The sequence below is a fragment of the Vipera berus genome, assembly GCF_964194415.1.
Source record: "Vipera berus genome assembly, chromosome: 4".
NCBI lineage: Eukaryota > Metazoa > Chordata > Lepidosauria > Squamata > Viperidae > Vipera > Vipera berus.
This window is the reverse complement of record NC_138206.1, coordinates 90,492,347-90,499,953: the sequence shown is the minus strand read 5'-3', so window position 1 is coordinate 90,499,953 and position 7,607 is coordinate 90,492,347.

The following is a 7,607-nucleotide window of genomic DNA, read 5'->3' as shown; positions in this document are numbered from 1 at the left end:
GGCCCAGAATGGATTTCTGGAAGCGGCATCCACACAGAGAACTGGTGGTTCACATATTTGAATCCCACCACTGCAGCAACGGTCATAAATATAAACCACTTGCCAAGCATCTGAATTTTGATCAGATGACCATGGGGATGCTACAGAGGTCGGAACTGTGAAAAATGATCATAAATCACTTTTTCAGTGCCACTGTAACTGAATGGTCATTAAATGAACTGTTGCAAGTTAAGGACTACCTGTATTCTGAAAAACATATGTAACATATTTTACAAAGTCCACAATGAAATTCACAGAAGACTGAACTGATTCTATGTGTTAACAGCTACAGTCAAAGTGTCTTTAAAAGAACTGCAATCTTGTCTAAAGAATTGTACGACATCTTAATGACCATTCACTATGTTATAGTGTAAGCTTTCATCTATTTGAAGCTATTTCATTAGATGTGTGAATTGTAATTGGCATAAGAACATTTACATTTGGTTGTTAGCAGAGACTGAAATCAGGAGGCAAATAAAATACAAAAAGAATAGACCCTGACAATGTAAACAGAAATGAATCTGAGTTTTCAAATAAATTATTAAGGCATAAGATCATTTGAATAAAGACCACTTCATACATGGAGTCTATAAAAGCCTTTGTTGTAGGAGATTTATTACTTCTTAAATTGCTGCAAATCTCTTGCTTTCTGTTCTAAAACAAGTTTGGAAAATATTAAAATAAAAGCAAAGTATTGTTGAATATGAGATTTTATTTACTACTGGTGAGCCAAAAATGAACCAGACTATTTCCATATTCTGGGATTCAACCCCTAGATGCTGGTCTTCAGCTTCAGAATTGCCCAGCCAGAAAGCTGATGGAGGAATTCTGATAGTTGAAGTCAACTCTTCTTAAAATGGCTGAGGTGGGAAAACACGGATCTCATGAATTAAGGCAAATATATGTGTCCCAGGATAATGTTGCAGGATCCAGTCTGGGTCGGGCACTGGGACTAAAGGTTTAGTGTTCCAAGCTTTCAGACTTGTGCTGGAGCCCATCCTCAGGGAAATTCTCTCTCCCCAGAATGTTGTGGCTCCAGCATTAATCCGAAAGCATGGAAGAATAAACCTCTGGTCCTGGTGATGACTCAAACTGGATCCTGAAACAGCTGATCTAACTAGCCCAACTCAAAGGGAGCTTTACATTTTTAAACACCAGGTGGCAGTGTGGGATCTGTCATCAAGTTTTCCTTCCCATTTATAAAGGTGTTTTTGGAAAGGTGAGTACCAATTATTAGTAAAATATTGCCTTTTAGAAATATTCACAGATTCTAATAATGGATTCGGATTCAATTATTTTTGGAAATATTTCAGTGTTGCACATTACATTATGTTATAGGAAATTAAATCTATTTCATATTTATCTAAGTGAAATATTATGATCAGAGAACATAAGCCTGGAAAGTGAGACAACTTCATTATTATGTTATCTAAACACTTAAAGCAGGGGGTCCCCAATCCCCTGGGCGGTGGCCCACTACCAGCAGTGGCCTATTCAGAACTGGGCCACGTGAATGGCTAGCCAGAGAGCATATCCATAACTCAACTTCCACTGGCCGGCAGGCACTTGCGCACATGGGGTGGAATTCTACATTTTGAACTGGCCCCTTTTTGAAAATTAACAATTTTGGGTCCCCAGGAAGAAAATTGCTGATGCCAGCAGTAGGTACATGTGGAAGGGAGGTGAACAGTTTGAGCCCAAACACAAAAACAGACAGTGGGATGAGATTCAGGTTCAAAATTTACATTTAGAAGTGGTCTTGGATTCCCTAATGCTGGACCACAAAAAGAAATAAAACATGGATACATATTACTGCATTAGCAGTATGCCATGTTGAAAAGAAAAGAAGGACAATTACCTGGACAATTACATTGTTTGTTTGAAAGTCCTTTTTCATGGCCCATTGTCACAACAAAATTTTAAAAAATCCACTGACTTACAATATTTTCAAGTAAGCAGATATTGACAACCAGTTGCTGCAAATAAGATTCAGTTAGTCTTCCAATGTTGTTCAGTTCTTTTCATCTCTTCAAACAGTATCCTAAACTTATCACAAAGCTTCTTTTTCCATAGTGCAATTTTTCTGAATGTTGACAACTTTAAGGTATGTGGACTTTAACTCCCAGAATTATGCCAGTTGTCTAGACATCTTAAAATTGCCAAGGTTGAGAAACACTGCTACAGGGATGATTGTATTCATAGGTTGGTTTCTCTTCCTTCTCAAGTCAGTGGATCTTGTCAGAATAAGAGGATTCTTGGTTGATCACTCTGCCTGTTGTCTTCTTCAACAGATGCTCTGGCAAACAGTGCCCAAATTCATGAAAGAATGAACTGATATACAGTATTTAGAGTTTTTTAAGAGCAGTACTTGGACCAAATCATTTCCATGTTGTACACTTTCTGTTTGGGGGTGTCTTGTGGAAAACCACAGTTATAGGGCTTGAATAAAGGGGTGCCTTTATGAACTCATCTATAGAAACCTCCTCATTGTCACTTTGGTCAGGGGCTTTTAGAGCTGAAATTAGGAAACCCTCTTAAACTGCTTTAAGGAGACTCTAATCAGTTGTTCTCTGATTTTGGGTGGTGGACTATTGCTATTCTGTTTTAGATTGTTTTGAGTTGCTTATTTTATTTGGATTTTCAAGGCTGGATTGGGATATATTTCATAGGAATGTTTTAGCTGGGAAGTTTTATACCTAACTGTAACTTCTCTCTCTCTCTCTCTCTCTCTCTCTCTCTCTCTCTCTCTCTCTCTCTCTCTCTCTCTCTCTCTCTCTCTCTCTCTCTCTCTCTCTCTCTCTCTCCCTCCCTCCCTCCCTCCCTCCCTCCCTCCCTCCCTCCCTCCCTCCCTCCCTCTTTCATACTGTATATCATTGTGATAGATTGTGATAGGACCTAGATAGCTCCCAAAGCTCATGTTTACTGTATGTAGTCATCTAAAGTGCAACCATAGAATAAGGTTAGGTATGCCTGATGATTTCCCAAAAGGATTATATACTGCCTCCTGGTGATCAACGTGGCTAAAAAATACCACAGAAGATACACCCTGCATATATGGGGGCGCTTAGTTAAACATCTGTAGGGGAAGGTGGACTGCATATACCATTCTAATAGATTTTAGTAAATGGATAGCAGGTCACCTAAAAAGAGCATTTGGATGTAAAAGCAATGTAGAAATACTTACTATGGTGCTGGAGAAGACTCCTGCGAGTCCCTTGGACTGCAAGGTGATCAAACTGGTCAGTCCTAGAGGAGATCAACCCTGACTGCTCTTTAGAAGGCCAGATCCTGAAGTTGAAACTCAAATACTTTGGCCACCTAATGAGAAGGAAGGACTCACTGGAGTAGAGCCTAATGCTGGGAAGATTGAGGGCAAGTGAAGAAGGGGACGACAGAGAATGAGGTGGCTGGATGGAGTCACTGAAGCAGTAGGCGTGAGCTTAAATGGACTCCAGCAGATGGTAGAGGACAGGAAGGCCTGGAGGAACGTTGTCCATAGGGTCGCGATGGGTCGGACACGACTTCGCAGCTAACAACAACAAAATCTCTTCAGGGACAAACTAATGTTTACAGACATGTAACAAATTCCCTTAGGTGTAGTAAATACTGAGAATATATTAAAAGCAGAGATGCACTGACAAATATTTTGGAGGACATTCAAAATACATATTATAATATGCTCACAGGTTCAAAAATCTTTATTGAAATTCTAAGGGCATTGGATTTTATTCTCCTCCAGCTTTTTTAAGGAAATGTGGTCTACTACTCAGCACAACTCCACAATTCTTTTTTCTTTGCTATACCATCAAGAGAGTAAGAGAATGGAAATGGAAATGGGCCAGTCATGCAGCAAGAAGAACTGATGGCAGTTGGTCCCAAGTGGTGGAAATTCTGCCTCTCTTCCAGCTCCTGTTGAGATTAAGTTTCAGTGGTACCATAACAGTATTTCACCTAATTAACTCAATGGTGTCAGAATGCCTTTGCAGTTTTTTAGACATAGCCTTGCTGAATCAGGGCAAAGCCTATATGAGTCCCACATCTTGTAACTTATAATAGTCAACCAGATCCTTTTGAAAGGTTCACAAGCAGGATATTGAAATCTATCTCTATTCCACCATGGTTGCCCTATAAGTGGTATTTGGAGAAAACTTGAGTTTTTCCTCTTCTCCAAATCCAGACTTGGGGAGTTCTGTGCTGTGCTAACAAAGAAATACACAGGCTCACAGCAAACAAATCAGGTGCAGGAGGTTCCTGACTCCTCAGAGAAAAGAAATTGCAATACATAAGCATTATTAAAGGTACCAAGCAAATTGACACATAAGCATTAGCTTATCAAAGGGATGGCTACCCTGTAAACTATCTCTTCATGTTATTATAACTGTGACTTTTCTTATTCTATAAACATGGGGAAGCATAATGAATTTCTTATCTTTATCCTTGTGTAAATCAGCAAAACGAAGATATCAAAGTCTCCTTTAGACACAGGATGGATATTACATAGTAAAGAACATGGATCTTGTCAATGTCATGAAGATGTGCTACTTGTAGTTTGACCTTGCTTACTTTTAGAGGCAAGAAGAATGCTGCATTGCAAAAAAGCAGTTTTATACATGGTTGCCAATTACCACAGCTGTTCTAGATTGCTTAAAAAGTTCACAGATATCTTCTAACATTACTTCAGGAGTCGTGTTCCCCTTTAAGATCAATAACAAAAAGTGCAGATTTCCCGGGAAGAAATGGTGAACTTTTAGCAGAGCCTATGACCCCAGCAGAATGAAAAGGCAATAAGTAGACCAGCTCTTTGTAATTTCTCTCCAGAGAAGGAGAGGACTTCAGATCATCCACATGTGCTTGAGACAGTTGCTCCTTAAGGTGTCACTTAATCAAGTAATTCAAGTCATAGAAGACACGTCAGCATTGTCCAGTAGACTAAAGTTCTGGGAGATGAAGGAATAGCCATCTTGTTCAAACAATGGTTGGCTTCTTCAAAAGGGCACTTGGTTCCCATAATTCCTTTTCCAATCACTTTTGGAAATTGCTTCTTAACTGCTTTTCAGCTATTAGGAAGCTTTGGATTGAGAAATCTGAAAACACCAAGCGAGTTTCCTTCATCCCTTGGTGGAAAGGTTTTAAATGCAATTTTAAAACATTTTTAATCAATAGCAAAGGGGTGATTAGAACATTGATTCTGAAAAAGTTACAAATAGAGAAAGGAGCTAGATGGATTGGAAGTATGATTTTGGAATTAATTATAAAAATCCTTCCTGCGGGAACATGCTTTTGTTTTGAATTATTTTTTAAAGGAAACATGATCAGATGGTGTGTGTTTGAGTATCTGGAGAACTGCTCTAATAAATTAAGATTACCGTATTTTCCAGCGTATAAGACGACTGGGCGTATAAGACGACCCCCCAACTTTTGAGATGATTTTCATGGGTTAAAAAGTCATCTTATACGCTGGAAAATACGGTATACCCTTTCCAGAAAGGTGAAACATGAAGCTAAGGGGTGAACTAGAGTCCCATAAAAAAACTGGGCTAGCAGCTTAGCCTGTAAAAGTCTTTATATCTTTCTTTTTCTTAAAAGCCACTACTTATTTATATTGTCTTTAAGGGTGAGAAGATGTTCAAGAATCATTGTGTTATTGTCCCCTATCTTAGATTTATAAAAGTGATAGGCTGTGGTAAAGGCTTTCTTAGCCTCAACACCCTTATCAAACCATGGCTTTGATGAAATTAGGTGCCGCTTAATTGAGTAATTCAAGTCACAAACCAATAAAGATTGTAGTTTTGGCACTGGAGTTTTGTATATGACCAAAGGATCTTATGTGAGGTTGGACGACATGAGAGCCAATCAATACTTTTATAGATTGTTCTTTGCCAATGCCCTCTTCACCTTTTGACTAATCGTTATTACAAGGAAGTTAAACCTATTTGTCATTTTTGCAAGATAGAGTCCAGTATAATTTGATATTTTATTTTAGTAGAGATGCAAGCTAAATTAAATTCCTGATTTGGTGGGTAGTAGTAGAACTTAGTACACTGTGTATAATAATCAGGGCCCAAGCATTAAAGCCCACCCCCCGTATTACTATAGCATTTGAGTAATCCAACAGAAGGTTGCCTAAATACTGTTCTAGCTCAGTCCGTTCAACACAGATTTCAGCTTTTCTTTGTAATGAAGGGATTAATAATTAACAATTAACAATAACCTAGTACCCAAACTAAGTAGTAAGGCCATTTCTTTAAAGGAGGGATGGATGTAAGTGCTACTCTCCAAGACTTAGAGAGGAGGATGCCCAAACCATCTAATAGCCATTCTGGCCCTCTGTCTGAAATTGCTTCCATTTTATATGAGTGATTCTCATTAAGCAGATCATTAGCTATCCATGCTTCTTGCCTGAGAATTATATCCTTACCACACAGAGGACCAAAAAAATTGAAGCTTCTTTTACAGTACTAGCCAGCAAGTTTCCATGTTAGTATTTTTAAAGTACTTGCCTTCTACTCATCTACATGCTGTCATGCCTTCTGCACTATGTATCCTATATATCAATGCCCACTTTATGGTCCTGCTGAGTCCTATCAATAAGCATAGCTTCTGAAGAGTCAGAATTCTGAGGATTAGAAGTATCAGGAGGCTGCTCAACCTGAACAACTGTAAAAAATAATTTTGATTTTGAGGATTTCAGAGGATTGTTGGATCATAGATTAGAAACAGAGACGTCCTTCATATCAACTTCTGTGTTGGAGTTTTGTGAATCTGAATTGTTCAAGACACCTGTGACAGTGCAGACAATGCTCCTCCTCAGTAGCATAATCACATTTTTTCCCAAGATGAAATTTATTATCCTTGGTAGTTAATAATGCTAAATTTATTTTGCAGATTCAAGGTGCTGGTGATGACCTATAAAGCCCTAAATGGCTTGGGTCCGGACTATCTAAGGGAACACCTGCTGCCGGCATCAACTTCCCATCGTCCTGTGCGCTCCCACAGGGAGGGCCTTCTCAGGGTACTGGTGGTTAAGGAATGCCGGCGGGTTATTCCCAGGGGGAGGGCATTCTCTGTGGCTGTGCCAGCCCTATGGAACCAACTACCCACGGAATTTAGGATTGCCCCCGACCTTCGTTCATTTTGCCGGGACCTGAAAACCTGGCTCTTTGAGCTGTCTGGCCCAGACTGAGGGGTTTTTAATTTTTAATTGGATTTTAGATTTTAATTTTTAGGGCTTAAATTTAATTAATTGTTTTAATTGATTTTAATTTTTGTATTTTATGTTTTAATTGCCTTGTAAACCTCCCTGAGTCCTACGGGAATAGGGCGGTATATAAACTCAATAAATAAATAAATTAGTGGCTTGGTTATTTTATAGGTTGTCATTAAATATTTTCTCAGATCATGCAGCCTTTTAATGAAGTCAGCCTGGTGTATATCTGACAAGGTACTAAAAGAGTTAATCAAACTTTCTTCTAGTGGTTCATTACAGAGCTGTATTGCTGTGAGTTGGACAAGTTGTTTATTTAGATCTTTCCCTTGCATTGATAAGATGTCATTGAAATTGTCTGAGT